This window comes from Podarcis erhardii (assembly GCF_964252035.2).
Source record: "Podarcis erhardii genome assembly, chromosome: 8".
NCBI lineage: Eukaryota > Metazoa > Chordata > Lepidosauria > Squamata > Lacertidae > Podarcis > Podarcis erhardii.
Window position 1 is genome coordinate 3,098,151 of NC_138499.1, and position 15,335 is coordinate 3,113,485.

At 48.5% G+C, this 15,335-nt stretch overlaps 2 protein-coding genes across 2 annotated transcripts in view; both read right to left on the reverse strand.

The window, feature by feature from the left end:
* ZC3H3 (zinc finger CCCH-type containing 3) overlaps positions 1–15,335 on the reverse strand; it is a 264,865-nt gene that overhangs the window by 242,822 nt on the left and 6,708 nt on the right. The window lies entirely within an intron of this gene.
* Positions 1–15,335, reverse strand: part of NAPRT (nicotinate phosphoribosyltransferase) — a 221,860-nt gene that overhangs the window by 33,371 nt on the left and 173,154 nt on the right. The window lies entirely within an intron of this gene.

The window sequence follows — 15,335 nt, forward strand, 5'->3', positions numbered from 1 at the left end:
GTTAACGATCGGGAGTACACGTTGCAAAGACCAGGGGGTGCAGCTATTGCAAATTTATTAAGTGAAATGGTTGTCTATGAAACGGAAGCTGCAGAAAGAATGTGAAGCTCATTCAGTTCAACCTCAAATGGGAGGCAGCTGGATGTACGCTGCAACCCTGGGTTCCCGCCTTTCAAAGGTGAACTGCCCTAGACTAAGCCGAGCCTCCAGGAACGCTTGCATCTCTACCCAACGTTGCATATTCCCTCCATCCAATCCGCAGCACTGGATAAATTTAGAATAACTTTTGCCTAATTTGTGGACTGTTCTGCTATCTCTGCTCACCACTTTTACAGTCTTGACACATGAACCCCCCAGTCATGCAGGGCAAGATTAAAACATAGTCAAGTCAAAAAAAACACACACAACCAAATCTATGTGTGTACTTCTGCCATTTTGGAAATAAATATACTATGGCCCATTACCACGTTTTTAAAAAGTCAAAAACCATTGATTATTCGGGAATAATTAATTAGCGCAGCTCTAACAATACATAAAATGGCTAGCCTCTGACTCTTCTGATAATTTATGCAAGATTAAAGTATCGCTGTCGTTGCCTTTCCCCCCCCCCCCACTGCCTAATTCAGCGTTTTCTTTTTTCCTTAGGAAAGCAGGACTCTGGGATTTAACTGCTCTAATGCCCTTTTACGGTGTTTGGGGTAGTAAAATGCAAGAGACAGTACAACACCAGGGAGGGAATGATGGATCACAGCCGCCGCCACCCTTACACACCAGGAGGAAGAGGGGGGAGGGATAAATGGTAAAACACCCCCGTTAATGTTTGGAGGGAAGTGTAAATCCTCCGCTCTCAGTGATGCCCCCAATAGCTCACCAGCCCAACCATGTCTCACATGCTTGATTTCTCTTGCTGATAACACAGCTTGTTTCACATAAAACATGGGGGTATTGCTTCCACCCTAATATCTTCCTAAACAGCTGCATTACATGGGAGCCATTTTAGAGCCTGTCACTAAATTAAGATCACCAATCAATGGCGAAATCCAGCCAAGGGAAAATTATGTTCGCAGCCAGACCAGGGACGAGCCCCATGCTAGGTTAGCTGCTTTGATCAGGAAAACTCAGGTTTTGTAAGGTTGCGGATAGGCACTGGTTCATGTGATAGGGATGGGAGAACGGTATTGTCATCCCTATGTGAAGGGTATTCCGTTAAAGGAATCCAGGGACTCAACTTGGTTTGGTTAACCCCTGAGAGGGGGTTGTGCCTGTGCCTGCATCCAGGGGAGCATCTGGGGAGGGAACAGAGTCTGTTCCCGGGCTTTTCACCTACCTCAGGTGTTCACCCTTGGCTGACCTATGCTGTGCCCTAGGTCAGTGCTACCTGCAAGGGTGCAGGGAGCTAGTCAAACCAGAGCCTATGCAACCACTCGCTTTTCTGTAATCAATAAAGTTGTGGCCTAAATTCTGCTAAAACTAAAATTTGAGTCAAATGTGTGTTTATTTAGGGGGGAGGACTCTGGGTCTGCACACGCAAATAACTATTGCCAAACTGCAATTTGGACGCCAAGAGATGAACTTGCACAAAACTTTTCTCTTGCTAAATTCTGCTCCCTGATCCAGGTCACATCCCTGTGGAAGGGGTCTTGAATCCTCCACGCCAAAAAAACAGGCCCAAAACATGCAATTATCTTAAGTTCTGCAACTGGAATAAACTCCGGACATATGTGTTTTGATCCCACACAACTTCTGAGGATCCTGCAGAATATGTTCCCCCAGAATCCAGTTGGCATAAAGAGGGACAGGAGGGAAAGGGTTAGAATCAGAATCATAGAGTTGGAAGAGACCACAAGGGCCATCGAGTCCAACCCCCTGCCAAGCAGGAAACACCATCAGAGCACTCCTGACATATGGTTGTCAAGCCTCTGCTTAAAGACCTCCAAAGAAGGAGACTCCACCACACTCCTTGGCAGCAAATTCCACTGTCAAACAGCTCTTACTGTCAGGAAGTTCTTCCTAATGTTTACGTGGAATCTTCTTTCTTGTAGTTTGGAACCATTGCTCCATGTCCGCTTCTCTGGAGCAGCAGAAAACAACCTTTCTCCCTCCTCTATGTGACATCCTTTTACAGTGGTGCCCCGCAAGACGAACGCCTCGCAAGACGGAAAACCCGCTAGACGAAAGGGTTTTCCGTTTTGGAGGCGCTTCGCAAGACGAATTTCCCTATGGGCTTGCTTCGCAAGACGACAGCCCATAGGGAAATCTCCGGGACAGTGGGGAAGCGCAGCGCGTCTTCCCCGCTGTCCTCGGACCTCCTCCGAAGCCTGGCGGCGGGGCGGGGACACCTCCTCCCGCCGCCGGGCTTCGGAAGGATGCCCCGATGCCGGGCAGCGAGGCGGGAAAGTCTCCCCCCGCCGCCCGGCATCGGAACGATGCCCCGATGCCCGGCGGCGAGGCGGGAACGCCTCCCCCCGCCGCCCGGCATCGGAACGATGCCCCGATGCCCGGCGGCGAGGCGGGAACGCCTCCCCCCGCCGCCCGGCATCGGAACGATGCCCCGATGCCCGGCGGCGAGGCGGGAACGCCTCCCCCCGCCGCCCGGCATCGGAACGATGCCCCGATGCCCGGCGGCGAGGCGGGAACGCCTCCCCCCGCCGCCCGGCATCGGAACGATGCCCCGATGCCCGGCGGCGAGGCGGGAACGCCTCCCCCCGCCGCCCGGCATCGGAACGATGCCCCGATGCCCGGCGGCGGGGCGGGAAAGTCTCCCCCAGCCGCCCGGCATCGGAACGATGCCCCGATGCCGGGCGGCGGGGCGGGAACGCTTCCCCCCGCCGCCCGGCATCGGAACGATGCCCCGATGCCCGGCGGCGAGGCGGGAAAGCCTCCCCCCGCCGCCCGGCATCGGAACGATGCCCCGATGCCCGGCGGCGAGGCGGGAAAGTCTCCCCCCGCCGCCGGGCTTCGGAAGGATGCCCCGATGCCGGGCGGCGAGGCGGGAACGCCTCCCCCCGCCGCCCGGCTTGGGGCGGGAAAGCCTCCCCCCGCCGCCCGGCATCGGAACGATGTCCCGAAGCCGGGCGGCGGGCCGCGAAGCCTGGGCGCGCTGGCAACTCTCCGCAAGGAGCGCTCCCGCTGCTTGCGGAGAGGTCCGCGAAGCCTGTCCTGGACCTCTTCTGAAGGCAGGCGGGGGGCAAAAGTCTTTGTCCCCCCTGCTTGCCTTCCCAGGGGCTTTTAAATCGCCCCGGACAGCGGAGAAGTCCTCCGCTGTCCCGGGCGATTTTAAAATGCCCGCCAGAAGAGGTCGGGGGAAGGCGGTTTCCATAGGAACGCATTAATTGATTTTCAATGCATTCCTATGGAAAACCGTGCATCGCAAGACGAAAAAACCGCTAGACGAAGAAAATCACGGAACGGATTAATTTCGTCTTGCGAGGCACCACTGTATATATATGAACATGGCTATCCTATCAACCCTTAACCTCCTCTTCTCCAGGCTAAACATGCCCAGCTCCCTTAGCCGTTCCCCATAAGGCATCATTTCCAAGCCTTTGACCATTTTGGTTGCCCTCCTCTGGACACGTTCCAGTTTGTCAGTGTCCTTCTTGAACTGTGGTGCCCAGAACTGGACACAGTACTCCAGGTGAGGTCTGACCAGAGCAGAATACAGTGGCACTATTACTTCCCTTGATCTAGATGCTATACTCCTATTGATGCAGCCCAGAATTGCATTGGCTTTTTTAGCTGCCGGTTAATGTAGAGGGGGTGGCAGAAAATTGTATTGAGTTGCCAAGAGAAACAGTAGACAACAGAGTGAGAACCCAGCATGAAATATTCATATACCGCTTTGGACTTTTGCATCGCAACAATTAATAACTTTTTTTTGTTTACTATTATCAAAAGTAATAATTATTACTGTTGCAGGAAGCAACAGTCACAGCCCTTGCTGCTTCTATGCTTTTGGATAGGAGCTTGCAACTTATCTTTTGAGCTTCTCTGTAAAAACACCTGGACCCAGAATGCTGGCTCTCACTCCAGAGACCACTTCTACTTTAAGTGGGTGGGAATGTGGAGCAGCCCAGTCACTGGTTATGAAACTCCTTCCCAAGGGAGGTCAGACAGGCCCCATCTCGGATGAATTTTAGGCAGGTCTCAACAATATTTTTAATCCTTTAGGCTTTTAATTGTTGTAATTTTAGCCCTTTTGGTTATTGGCTTTAATTCTACAGCCATAGAAGCACAGAATTGCAGAGTTGGACAGCATTCAATTTTATTTTATTGCAAACCACCTTAGGGGTCTTTGTTAAAGCTGAAAGGCAGCAAAAATGTACAGTGATGCAAATCGTATGGGAACTTTGCACGTAAGCAAAGTTGGGGTTCAAAAGGAGCTCTCTGCTCAATTTAGTCACAATGCCATGGAAAGCTGTTGACATGATGGAAGCTACGAAATAATGAAACGGGAAGAGGAGATTGGCTCTCCACAGTGAGAGAGTGGGGATTGGCATCTGCACCCACCCATTCCAAACTGAAGCCGCTCCACGTTCTTCAAAAGACACTCGACTGTTCAGAGATGCTGGAAAAGGCGTTTGTTGAAGGTAGTCCCGAGGGAGAGAATAGAAAGGACAATTGCATTGCCGTGAAAACACAAATATGCAGACTGGAGTGACAAGGGTCGCCTGGTGCAGAAAGCCAGCCAAGGTGTAGGAAACATAATCACAGAACTGTAGAGTTGGAAGGGGCCCCCAAAGTCATCTAGTCCAACCCACTTCAATGCAGGAATCGTGGCCCACGAATTTGAGACCATCCGCTTAGCTTTGCAAGCATGCTAGCAGTTTTGTTGCTGCACCGCTAGGAGGACAAACGCCATCCAAGAGATTTATGGAAGAGCAACAGAAACAAAGAAGAGGAAAACGTGAGTTAAAATCAAGTTAATTTAGATGTTTAAAATAGAAGGCAAAACACACCCGGTATTTGGGAATTGCCCAGAACCCAGGGAAAGGAGGAGGCGAAAGGATCCCTTAGCAGAGTTTTCCGAAAACATCCTTCCGAAAGAGCCTCTCAAGCACACTGGAACGGTCCCCCGTAAAGTCCCAAGGAAACCCAACACTGTCACCCCAGCAGGCTGACGTAAGAGGCAGCGGCTGGGGATCGTGGCCAAGTATGTGAACTTTCGCAGCTTTGAAAAGCGAGGGGGTCCAAGCAGCTCCCTTACAGCATCGCTCCTCCGGGAAGAGTGTAATGATCTCTAAGCAAAGGCAACCTGCTTCTGAGAGCCACGGCTAGTAGCCATTTCAGGAGTTCCACTTTTCCAAGGGCAGCATGGCGGTGGGTTAGCAAACTCCACGGGGCAGCCAGAAGGTATCCAGACAGGCAGGAGTAAAAACAGGCCGCTAAGAATAGAGACATGTGTGATACCAAGCCAAGTGTTGCACCCGATACAACAGACTTTCCCATAACGGACGGAAAGGTGGGGAATAAGCATAGAGGCTGCCTTACACTGAGTAGGACCACTGGCCCAGTACTGTCTACACCGGCTGGCAGCAGCTCCCCTGAGTTTCAGGCCTGGGATCACTCACTTAATCTCTGGGTTGCGGGTTTGAGCCCCACGTTGGGCAAAAGATTCCTGCATTCCAGTGGGTTGGACTGGAAGGTTCCTTCCAACTCAACAGTTCTACGATTCTACCTGGAGAACAAGGTCAACAAGCACGAAGAAAAATAAAGGTTTTAAAAACAAACCAAAATAAGTAAGTCTAACCACACAGCCATATTTAAATGCCCCAGCCTCTGTCACACACCAGGATGTTTTTGTATGTATTTTAATTTGCTTTTCTTCTTGCTGCTAACCTCCTTGGGAACTCGATTCTAGGCTGCCATACAAATGCCTAATATATATTCTTTAAATGAATATTTGTGTCTTGTTGCTGTTTTTTATATGAAAAAATAAATTCCAGGTATGTTTCCACAACACTAGAATGTTTTATGTATGACAGCTGCAATTTTTGGCAGCTGCCAAAGGGGGGGGGCTGATCTAGCTTTAGCCATGCACAAAAAAATCATATTTACCTATGACTAATTGAACCAGAATGTGAGAGGAGCATCCCACTGAAAATAATGCCCTGCTAACTCAAACAACATCCACATTTGGTTATTTTAAATTGTTTTCAATGCTGTAGCCTCCCCTGGGACCTTAGGGTGAAGGGCAGGTAATAAATAAATTATTATTACCATTATTTATAATAATTGTTATTATGTGCACTGAACTGACACCCTGAGATTTTTGATCCAGCAAAATTTTTCGCAGGCGGATTCTCTCTGTCTGCATCAATGCAATGGGAATCCTACCAGAAAAAAATGAGCAACACTTCCTTGCTCCACGAAGACTAGCCATGAAACTTTGCAGGTGAAAAACCTTTGCAGAATCAGGTCAAGACAACCGGAGGTCAGAAGAGAAATTCTGAAAATGAGGCCAAATAAACCCCCACCGTGAACATCTTTTAATATACTCAGTATGGAATTGAGACTTGCTTTCCCATTTCTGTTTGAGACCGATTAGCCAGCCACGCACAGGAAAATAACATCTTCGTTTTGCACAGACGCACTCCCAACAGCAAGCTCGGGATTCTCGTTGTTTCAAGATATTATCTCGGCAATCTCAGCGTTTTCACTCCCTCATCTTCCGTCATTAGAAACTTGAGCATGAAACTGTAATTAACCTAAGCAATCCTCATTTACTGCAGATCTTGAAAGGGGTGGGAGGGGGGAGGGATACTTGTGAAATTAACAATAGCGTGACACAGGCGGAGCACAATCCGTAGTCTCCTCTGCCAGCCCCATGGAATCAAAGGCACGGCGTGCAACTTGCAGCTGTGCTCCGGCAAACTTCCACTCTCTGTATCTTGCATGTTCCTGCTGGGTTGCACCTTCATATTTCCCCTTTCCAAAGGACATGTCCCTGCAGCAAAGGAATCGTGGGCCTCTCTGATTCCCCAAACACAAGCATTCTGTGCTTATCCGTTTTTTGGAACTCTTAAGCATCTAATAATCCGCTCCAATAAAGGCTTACACGAATCCCAAATTATGGGCTTCCCATGCCCATCCACCCAAATGCCATTTGGCACTTTCAGTTCTGCTGCTCCTTTCACACAGGCTCCCTGAACCTGCAGTTCTCAACTGGGACGTCATGAAGCTTTAGTGCAAGGCAGAAAAAAAATGCATACATGCTGCATCACTGTATTTTTAAGTGCATATGTACACTTAGCAGAAGGGGAGACACACAACCAACTAGTCTGTCTGTGCAGTCTAAGGGGAGGAACAGAAAAACATTTAAATTACTGCTGGTTCAGCTGAAATCGGGAGCATTGTTTGTTTAGGATTCTAGTGCACCAGGTCGTAGGCATCTGAGTTTGACTAGGAGAGGGAAAGCTCACAGAACCAGCTCTTTCCACCGGTTACCAAAACTGTGACCGCCCTGTCATACGAGTTCCCAATCAGACGGCCCAGTGGCAAGTTGGAAAATAACCTGGGCTCCTCAAAGCTCTGACACAATATCCGGATATTGGATTTAGCAATGCGACTGAGAGCTACTGAAGATGCGCAGGAGGGTAGGAGCATGGAGAGCGGGGAGGGAAAGCCAACTCCATGCTCCACACGGATCCTTCCATGAGCAAAAGTTATCCATCAAGGCAGAAGCTGGGTACTTTGCCGCTCCCTGGCACCAAGGGCTGTGGAAGCCGAGGAGACTTCTATTGCCTTTTAAATATTACACTATCAACAGCCTGCATCCTTCCACGCATGAACGAAGACACGTCAGTTGTGCCTTGCGGGGGACATTACAAAGGAGGGACACACAGAAAAACACGCGGCTCTTCTGGCACCTTTGTAATATTCTGCAATTCCCCACGGGCAAAGAGAGGCAGGCCACACTGCTGAACAATGCAGTTTTGAATTCAATTAAAGTGATTATCTGTTGTGCCAAATAAATTGTGTACAGCATATATCCTGTAGCACTTTACACCTTCGGGCTCATTATTTCCTAACTGTTTCCTCCTGTTTATGCGCTTTCAAATTAAATCGCTGATAATATGCGCCAAAATAAAAAATGAGCACACCTTGTCCGAAGAAAATTGATTCTCCTTTTCTCCTGAAGCGGGCGATTGCCAGGTTTTATATACTCGGTTCCTGGCGATCATTAGTAATTCAATTTTCTTTTTATTAGCCCCCTTATCTGCTGAGCAATATAGTGGCAGAGCTGACCTCTTTCGCACGGGTAAATGTTTAAAATCTTTTCCCTGATTAATTTTGCCAGTTAAGGAAAAGAGGAGAAATGGCCCGGCTCTTAGCCATCACAATGAATATAGCTTAATGTTGATTGTGATGGAATTTCTAATGCCAAGGAAATTGATTGAACGCAGCAATTATGCCGCAATACTAACTCAAGGGAAATGGGATAGTTTTCTCCTGGCCATAGTCTTTTGGTTATTTAAAACAATCCAATTTGCAAGGATAATTATATATTAGTGTTTTATCTGCCACTTGAAATGAACATGGGAGTTTTGATACTGGCCCAGCATTAGCAGGTTATTGCTGCAAATTACTTGATATCTGCTTTCTTTCACATAAAGAGGAAATTAGGCAATCAATTACCAGAAAAAGGTGGACGAGGGAGAAAGAAAGGGGCAAGACTGCCCTCTACAGGTCAGAGGGGAGGAGGCGTCACGTGAGCCCTTGCCGGAATGAGGACGGTCCCATCCTGACTCTGTGGCTGTCAGTCAAAGAGTCTGGACGGGCACCAATCACACGGGGGGGGGTCACACCCCCACGGGCACCCTCTGGAAAACACCGCAAGCAGCTGCCTGCACGCACAAGCAAGGGAGCCTTTGCTAGCAGGCGATGTTAGAGAGATGGAAAGTTGGGAGACAGAGGCGGCGGCAGCCCCGTGCCAAAGTGTTTGCTTTATAAACCCTCAAAAGAATCATGCCCGGGTCTTGTACCGAACACCCAAAGCTCCAGCAGATGTCAGCAGAGTCGACACAAGCGATCAGAGAAGCAGGGGGAATGTCACAGCATTGATTTTACTGGGGTGAGGAAAGGTTCACAACGCCCGGCCGCTCGAACATGACCCCCCTCCATGCTGCTGCCCACTTGTTTCATTAAGGAACAAGACTCCCCCAGGGGCCCAGACCCTCGGCTGCCAGCAGCAGCGCCCCCTCCCCTCCAGCACCAAGCACCAGGCAGGATGAGGCCCTACATCAGCCAGGCAAGCTGCCCCAATAAATGGTCTGCCTCGAGGTTTGTGTGCCACTCCAGATGTGACTCTCGTGCATACAAACAAGAGTAAAGTATAATAATAATAATAATAATAATAATAATAATGAATTTTATTTATACCCCGCCCTCCCCAGCCAAGACCAGGCTCAGGGCGACTAACACCAAATATAAAAACAATTGATTGAAATACAGCTTAAAAAACAAGATTAAAATACAACATTAAAACATTAAAATGCAGCCTCATTTCAGTGGAAACTCAATCGAAAACTTGGGGGGGGGGGGCATGAAAATGTCAAGTCTTCACCAAGGCCAACTATCCAGACTGGTCCTACATGGGCCAGAAAAAAGCCAGGGAAGTCCCCAAATAGGAGTTCCAACACAGAAGGAGAAAGGAAAAAAGAAAGAGGGGGAGGGAATCAAATTGACTCCAAGCCAAAGGCCAGGCGGAACAACTCTGTCTTACAGGCCCTGTGGAAAGAAATCAGATCCCGCAGAACCCTGGTCTCATGAGACAGAGCGTTCCACCAGGCCGGAGCCAGTGTTGAAAAGGCCCTGGCTCTGGCTAATCTGACTTCCTTAGGGCCCGGGACCTAAGGGTGTTGCTATTTAGGGACCTTAAGGTCCTCTGTGGGTCATACCAGGAGAGGCATAAAAGTGTCTTATAAGGATGCTGGATCTTGAGTATAATAATAATAATAATAATAATTTATTATTTGTACCCCGCCCATCTGGCTGGGTTTCCCCAGCCACTCTGGGCGGCTTCCATAAAAACCAGAAATACATTAAAATATCACAGATTAAAAACTTCCCTGAACAGGGCTGCCTTAAGATGTCTTCTGAATGTCAGGTAGTTATTTATCGCTTTGACATCTGATGGGAGGGCGTTCCACAAGGCGGGTGCCACTACCGAGAAGGCCCTCTGCCTGGTTCCCTGTAGCTTTGCTTCTCGTAATGAGGGAACCGCCAGAAGGCCCTCGGCGCTGGACCTCAGCGTCCGGGCAGAACGATGGGGGTGGAGACGCTCCTTCAGGTATACTGGGCCGAGGCCGTTTACGGCTTTAAAGGTCAACACCAGCACTTTGAATTGTGCTCGGAAACGTACTGGGAGCCAATGTAGGTCTTTCAAGACCGGTGTTATGTGGTCTCGGCGGCTGCCCCCAGTCACCAGTCTAGCTGCCGCATTCTGGATTAGTTGTAGTTTCCGAGTCACCTTCAAAGGTAGCCCCACGTAGAGCGCATTGCAGTAGTCCAAGCGGGAGATAACTAGAGCATGCACCACTCTGGCGAGACAGTCCGCGGGCAGGTAGGGTCTCAGCCTGCGTACCAGGTGGAGTTGGTAGACAGCTGCCCTGGATACAGAATTGACCTGCGCCTCCATGGACAGCTGTGAGTCCAAAATGACTCCCAGGCTGCGCACCTGGTCCTTCAGGGGCACAGTTACCCCATTCAGGACCAGGGAGTCCTCCACACCAGCCCGCTCCCTGTCCCCCAAAAACAGTACTTCTGTCTTGTCAGGATTCAACCTCAATCCATTAGCTGCCATCCATCCTCCAACCGCCTCCAGGCACTCACACAGGACCTTCACCGCCTTCACTGGTTCTGATTTGAAAGAGAGGTAGAGCTGGGTATCATCTGCATATTGATGGACACCCAGTCCAAACCCCCTGATGATCTCTCCCAGCGGCTTCATATAGATGTTAAAAAGCATGGGGGAGAGGACGGAACCCTGAGGCACCCCACAAGTGAGGGCCCAGGGGTCTGAACACTCATCCCCCACCACCACTTTCTGAACACGGCCCAGGAGGAAGGAGCGAAACCACTGTATAACAGTGCCCCCAGCTCCCAGCCCCTCTAGACGGTCCAGAAGGATGTTATGGTCGATTGTATCAAAGGCCGCTGAGAGATCCAGCAGAACTAGGAAACAGCTCTCACCTTTGTCCCTAGCTCGCCGGAGATCATCAACCAGCGCGACCAAGGCAGTTTCAGTCCCATGATGAGGCCTGAATCCCGATTGGAAGGGATCCAAATGGTCCGCATCCTCCAGGCGTGCCTGGAGTTGTTCAGCAACCACGCGCTCAATCACCTTGCCCAAGAATGGAAGATTTGAGACTGGGCGATAGTTGGCCATACTGGCCGGGTCTAAAGATGGTTTTTTAAGAAGCGGTTTGATGACCGCCTCTTTCAGCGGATCTGGGAATGCTCCCTCACAGAGGGAAGCATTCACCACCCCGCAGAGCCCATCGCCCAGCCCTTCCCGGCTTGCTTTTATTAGCCAGGATGGGCAAGGATCCAGGAGACAGGTGGTTGGTTTCACGCGTCCAAGCAGCCTGTCCACAGGTTTAGGTTTCCAGGCAATTTCAGACCTCCTTAGAGCACATGCCCCATTTGCAATTTGCAAGCATGAAGAGCAAGATCTCAGATTCGTCGGAGACCTGGACAGTTATCATCAGCCTGACCACAGAACTGAAGGATAGTAATCTGTTAAGAATCCACCTCGACAAACCGTTCTGCAACTCCAAGCAGGGGTGGGGAGGTGGCCTTCTGCCCACTCTAAAATGGGAAAATATATTGTTGTCGATAGTCTATCCTGCTATTGGACACCCGCCACTTCGCCAACCGCCCGAAAAGACAGAAGTCGATTCACAGAAGCCAGATTATGCCAGCCTCCCACTGCCCCAAAAGTCACACCCAAGTATCTAGACAAGCCCAGATGAAGGCTCAGTGAATTGGTTCACGCCATGTTACACCAGAGGTTTGGGGTGGCCTGGACCAGAAGCTGGCTTGCATCCGCACCCATGAAGACAGTGCGAAACGTGAAATGGATCTCCACTGATCACCCATTTTGCCCAAAGCAACCCACACAGTTTTGCACACTCTTGAAGCCACCATAAATCCAAATGCTCCCCTTCAACACACTGAATTTATCAACACAAAGGTCTGGCAAACAACTTGCACATTCACAGAGGCCATACAACATTTGGTTTGTTCCCATTTCGTCCAAAGCAAAAAAGCTGTGGGGACCAGTTAGGAAAGAATTTGTGATATTAAACTACAGCTTAAAGTTGGTTTGATATCCTGATTTGTTCCAGTGCTGGCAACCAAGGCTTCCTGTTTGGGACCATGAAAAAGAAAACTATGGCGTGATAATAATCTGAGATTAAGTGACTTGCTAGACAAAAACGTCCCCAAGCAACTTGCAAAATATTTATAAGCATAAGCAAAAATACATTCTAATATACCGTATTTTTCCGTCTATAAGACACCCCCGTGTATAAGACGCCCCCTATTTTGGGGGACTCAGATTTAAGAAAAGGAGGGAAGACACTACCCGTGTATAAGATGCCCCCTAATTTTGGACATTATTTTTGAGGGGGGGGGACCTAGTCTTATACACAGAAAAATGTGGTAAATACTTTTACAGAAAACGCATGCAAGTCATTAAAAATCCACAAACCAACACCACTAACCATACAAGCATCAAAAATCTTCACAGGCCCAACTAACATAAAACAACATAGTAATGAGGGGAAAGGTAAGTTTTTACCAGATGCTGAAAATATGTCAATGAAGGACCCAGAAGGACTTCACTGGGTAGAGCTTTGTGCAAAAGGGTGCCACGACTGAAAAGACTTATGCTCTGAGCCTTCCAAAAGGAGGATCCTGGAGAATCATGGAATTGTAGAGTTGGGAGGGATCCAAGGTTCATCTAGTCCAACCCCCTGCAATGCGGGAATCTCAGCTAAAGCTTCCATGACAGATGGCCATCCAACCTCTGCTTAGAAACCTCCAAGGAAAGAGAGTCCACAACCTCCTTTCTTGGAGTTTGAAGCCATGGGTTCGAGTCCTACCCTCCGGAGAGCAGGAGAAAACAAGCTTGCTCCATCTTCCATGGAACAGCCCTTGAGATAGTTGAAGATATCTATCATATCTCCTCTCTTCCGAGCTAAACATACCCAGTTCCTTCAACCATTCCTCATAAGGCTTGTTTGCTCTCCTCTGCACATGTTCCAGCTTGTCAACATCCTTCTTAGTCTGTGATGCCCAGAACTGGACACAGTCTTCCAGGTGTGGTCTGACCAAGGGAGAATAGAGTGGGACTGTTACTTCCCTTAATCTGGACACTAGACTTCTGTTGGTGCAGCCTAGAACAGCATTCACATTTTTTGCTGCTGCATCACACTGCTGGCTCATGTTAAGCTTGTGTCCCAAGAAGAGTCCCAAGAGCATATCTACTCTTTTTGCAAACAGAGTAGTGACAGGGTTGCATGCACAGGCAAAAGTCCCAATCATATACTGGTTTAATAACCCAATATACAAACATCGGAATGAGTGCTTCCCATCCTGTGGGTCTTGAAGCCTGTGCAGGTGGGTCAAGGGTTATAAGCAAAACCCAAAATAATTATTTCTTGCAATCCCTAATGGTTGAGATTAATACCTCTTGCAGATTTTTGTTTCGTTGGCATATTTTAATGCTGTGCTGACACTCACAGCTGAACATAGGAAAGGCTTGAGACTTACGTTTCAACCCTTGGGAACTGCTTGTTGGCAGCAGAGAAGAACTAAGGCAGGAGTAGGCAAACTAAGGCCTGGGGGCTGGATCCAGCCCAATCGCCTTCTCAATCCGGCCCACAGACAGTCCGGGAATCAGCGTGTTTTTACATGAGTAGAATGTGTACTTTTATTTTAAATGCATCTCTGGGTTATTTGTGGGGCATAGGAATTCGTTCCTTTTTTTTTTTTTTTCAAAATATAGTCCGGGCCCCCACAAGGTCTGAGGGACAAGTTGAAAAAGTTTGCTGACCCCTGAACTAAGGTCTGAAATTCATGTAGATTTGGACTTGCGGATTGCCATACCCAAAAAGTTGGGAGCCACTGGTCTGAATGAAGCCAGCAGCTCATCGAGTTAGGAAGCAGTCAGGACCGATTCCAACATTCTTTGTAACATCCGGATCCTATGTGAGCCTTCTCAGAAGTAAGTCCCGCTGAGTTCAATTTGACTGACTCACAGGTGTTTAGAGCTGCTGCCTAAAAAGTCAGAAGTCACACATGTCCACATGTCAAAGACTCAAAAGTATGGAGGAAAGGAGTGTGGGAAGTTTATTCTTGAAAAGAAGTCACACATAATAGTTACCGGTGCAGCAGACTCTTTTCAGAACTGTGAAACTGCCAGAAGATTACAAGTGTTCTGCACTTGGCCAACCCTCAAGAAACAGCTACAAAAACCACCCAGTTGCCAAGAAATTCCAGGATGACACTTCCCAAAATACTCCCTGGTTAAGGGTTTGCCTCTTTAGTGTACTTAGTTGCTGATAAATCAACATGTATACTGGTGGAGTAACAGCGGTGAGAAAGTGAACAACAAAGTGTGATGCGCTACAAAAAGCAGTCACTTCTTCCTAAAAGCAAAACTACTCTAGGTTTTTAAAATTTTCTTAACTTTGCCAAACACATTAAAGAGTGCATAACTACCTTGAATTGCTCGGGGATGTTAGGCTTGGCTTTACAACATTTACTTGGATTAATTCCATACGAGGAACTGAGCATCCTGGAGACACCAGAACAATTTATAGAACCCTTTAACAAACAAACAAGGCACTCTGGCATTTGTGTGCGATGCTTCAGCGTTTTTAAATCTACAAAATAATAATGCCCCGCCTTCACTTTTTATAAATAAGCGTACATGATTACTTCACACCGACTTGGCACTCAAGATGCTGACTGGGCCCAGAGGGACTCCTAAGCCAAAGCACTACCAGGTAGCAGGCTGCTGTTTTTTCATTGAATTATCCTGCCCATACCATCTAGGAAGTTCACAAATCAGTAAAATGCAATCTAGCTCCATTCCCTCCCACAGCACCCCAACCCCCAGCTGGTATTAGAAACTGAGATATGTTAAGCTAGGAGCCAAATAGCTCTTTAAACCAGGACCACAGTCACTAAAACGAAATGTTTAGCTGCCATTTTGGGGGCAGTCGGCTCAAAAGTCGTGCCAAAGGCACAGAATAATCAAAGAAATGGAGCGAGTTACAGTTCACTTGGGCTGGAAAAGCAAGTGGGTGGCTTACACTGCCGGC